General features: G+C 42.1%; 1 pseudogene; it reads left to right on the top strand.

Annotated features, from left to right (window-relative positions):
* The first annotated feature begins 406 nt into the window (after window positions 1-406).
* On the top strand, window positions 407-703 carry LOC136148348 (cytochrome c oxidase subunit 5B, mitochondrial pseudogene; annotated as a pseudogene).
* Window positions 704-3,448: the final 2,745 nt, after the last annotated feature.

Raw genomic sequence — 3,448 nt, 5'->3', positions numbered from 1 at the left:
TGTCTAGTTAGCATATAGAAGGTGCAAAATAAACTTTTGCTGAATTGAATTGAAATTTACAGACAAGACAGAACAATTTTTGAGGAATGTTATAAGTTTGTTCTCTTTGTATTTCCCATGTGCCCCTCCCCACCCCTATTTCTAAGCAGGTTGCCAACCCTTTTGTATTTCATTGTCTTGGGAATGTTTTTTCAGTATAAAATGCATATACTTCTTTTTCAGTTCGTAGGTTACTCTCATCTATAATAAAAGCCTAAACCCTCTTGAGAGATTACATTTCAGAGGGGAAGTAGAGCTCCATTCAGAGCTCCAGTGGTGGCCATGGGAAGATGCTTTTGAAGAAAACATATAAGGAAAAGTAAAGAAGTAGCCAGAGGGGGCAGAAAGGGTGTTTGCAGTTGGCATGATGACTTCACGGTTATTCCGCAGAGCTGGAGCACGGGCCCCGAAGGCCCACAGTCCTAATGGAGTCACCAGAGTGTGCTCCGAGGCATCTGGAGGTGGTGCTCCTACTGACGATGAGCAGATGATGGGTTGCAGAGGGAGATCACGCTCACTATATGCAAGGGCTGGACTCACACAATATGCTTGCCCCAAAGGCAACCTCAGGTACCAAGAAAGACCTAATTTAGTCCCCTCCATCACCAACAAGCAGAAACTGGGCTACACTTGTCAAGAAGACAACAGTGCTGCCATGAATTGAAAAGGTGCTGTCATCTGGCTCTGGCTGCACGAGGCAAGGCCTAGCCAAGTCCTACATGTAGAACCCATTATAAGCTGGTGCCCTACCAGCTGGCCCACTGAGCCCCTGCATTAACTCACCCAAAATATGGGTATAAAATTTCTTCTTTCTATTAAAGATGAGCCATTACATTGGCTCCTCCTCCAGTTAAAAAAAAAAGTGGAGACAGAGAATAGCAGGTTCCTGAATCTGGTATCAATATCTTGGAAGAGTCCAGTCCTCAGAAGGGTTGATTTGCTGCAGGATTAAGAAGCTATAGAGGTGGATGTCGAAACAATCTCCACAGAGCTGGTTGGACAATCTGTCATGATGCCAGACTGTGAAACTAAGTTTTCTGCAATATTAACCAAGTAAGGCTTCCTCTCTCCTAAGTACAGTAAGTTCACATTACCCTTTAGTCAATGAGAAAATGCTAGAATAATGATACAACAGCCTTCTTCTGGCCAGAACATGGGTGTGTGGCTCAATGAGTGAGGATCTTTTCTAGCTACTCTCTTGTTACCGAGTTGATGTCCTCGTTGGTCCCCAGCTTATCTAATAGAGTTTGAATCGGATTTCTTCAGGCTTTGTCTACAGAAGAAAATATTTTCTAGCCCCTTATTATTTTGTCCCTCCATCCCATCACATTTTTTTCCCTACATAACTGATAGTGTGAGCCCAATCATGGAAAATGAGCTCAATAGCTTCCCGGGAGCTGCTTCTGCTGGCTTCATGAAAGACATTCCTCAGTAGACACAAGCAAGAGCTACCCACTCCAGGTATTACTGTAGAGAACTGTACTGTAGGTTTCCCAAAGACATGGGGCTTGACAATCGGAAATCAGATACAAAGGATAAATAACCGCAGTCAAATGCAGGCATCTTCTGTCTACTTACAGGTCATTTTAAGTCTCCCAGGAACTGCTGCCTTATTCTCATTGTGCAAAGCAGCTTATAGGTGTTTCAAAATGGCCTGTCAGAAAGCAGCACAAGTTGTTTTGGCTGCAAAACCCCTCATGTTCCAAGATGTTTGCCTTGAAATCATCCTACGAGCACCTGGAGTCAGCTCAGAACAAGCTGAGCTGAAAATTGAGATTCACTTTCCTTCTCAGTTTCAGTCATTCAATTGGATTGAAGTAAGTCAACCTAACTGACTAAATGAGTCTATTTCAATAGCCTACCAAATGTTGTTTGGCACACACACACACATACACACACAAATCTTCCTCCAATACACAGTAATACCCTGGGAGAAAGAAAAGTTTCCAAGAAAAGTTTTGTTTTACTTTTTTATTTTGTTTTTATTGTAGTGGTTTTTGCCATACATTTCCATGAATCAGCCATGGATTTACATGTGTTCCCCATCCCGATCCCCCCTCCTTCCTCCCTCCCCACCCCATCCCTCTGGGTCCTTCCAGGGCACCAGCCCTGAGCACTTGTCTCATGCATCCAGCCTGGGCTGGTGATCTGTTTCACCCTTGATGGTATACTTGTTTCAATGCTCTTCTCTCAGAACATCCCACCCTCGCCTTCTCCCACAGAGTCCAAAAGTCTGTTCTGTACCTCTGCGTCTCTTTTTCTGTTTTGCATATAGGGTTATCATTACCATCTTTTTAAATTCCATATATATGCGTTAGTATACTGTATTGGTCTTTATCTTTCTGGCTTACTTCACTCTGTATAATGGGCTCCAGTTTCATCCATCTCATTAGAACTGATTCAAATGAATTCTTTTCAATGGCTGAGTAATATTCCATGGTGTATATGTACCATAGCTTCCTTATCCATTCATCTGCTGATGGGCAAATAGGTTGCTTCCATGTCCTGGCTATTATAAACAGTGCTGCGATGAACACTGGGGTACACGTGTCTCTTTCAGGTCTAGTTTCCTCGGTGTGTATGCCCAGGAGTGGGATTACTGGGTTATATGGCAGTTCTATTTCCAGTTTTTTAAGGAATCTCCACACTGTTCTCCATAATGGCTGTACTAGTTTGCATTCCCACCAACAGTGTAAGAGGGTTCCCTTTTCTCCACACCCTCTCCAGCATTTATTACTTGTAGACTTTTGGATAGCAGCCATTCTGACTGGCGTGAAATGGTACCTCATTGTGGCTTTGATTTGCATTTCTCTGATAATGAGTGATGTTGAGCATCTTTTCATGTGTTTGTTAGCCATCTGTATGTCTTCTTTGGAGGAATGTCTGTTTAGTTCTTTGGCCCATTTTTTGACTGGATCACTTATTTTTCTGGAATTGAGCTGCAGGAGTTGCTTGTATATTTTTGAGATTAATCCTTTGTTTGTTGCTTCGTTTGCTATAATTTTCTCCCATTCTGAAGGCTGTCTTTTCACTTTGCTTATAGTTTCCTTTGTTGTGCAAAAGTTTTTAAGTTTCATTAGGTTCCATTTGTTTATTTTTGCTTTTATTTCCAATATTCTGGGAGGTGGGTCATAGAGGATCCTGCTGTGATTTCCAAGAAAAGTTTAATAAAGGAGCATTTGAAAGGTTAGAAGAGTCTAGCCTGAACATGAATGCTGATTTATTGTTCATAGGTCTGCTACTCACCAAGTCACCCTACAAACAATCTACAGATTCAGCCTTAGCTACTTAGAAGAGGGCCGATAAATAAGTAAACAAGGCTTTGGTTATGAAATCAAAAAGCACTTAGCTGTTCCCACTCACTAGATGACTATGCATTTCCCACCTAGAGAAGAGACCTACATCAAAA

This window comes from Muntiacus reevesi, chromosome 17 (assembly GCF_963930625.1).
Source record: "Muntiacus reevesi chromosome 17, mMunRee1.1, whole genome shotgun sequence".
Classification (NCBI taxonomy): domain Eukaryota; kingdom Metazoa; phylum Chordata; class Mammalia; order Artiodactyla; family Cervidae; genus Muntiacus; species Muntiacus reevesi.
Note: the sequence above shows the minus strand (reverse complement) of the source record. Positions and strands in the feature narration are given on the sequence as shown.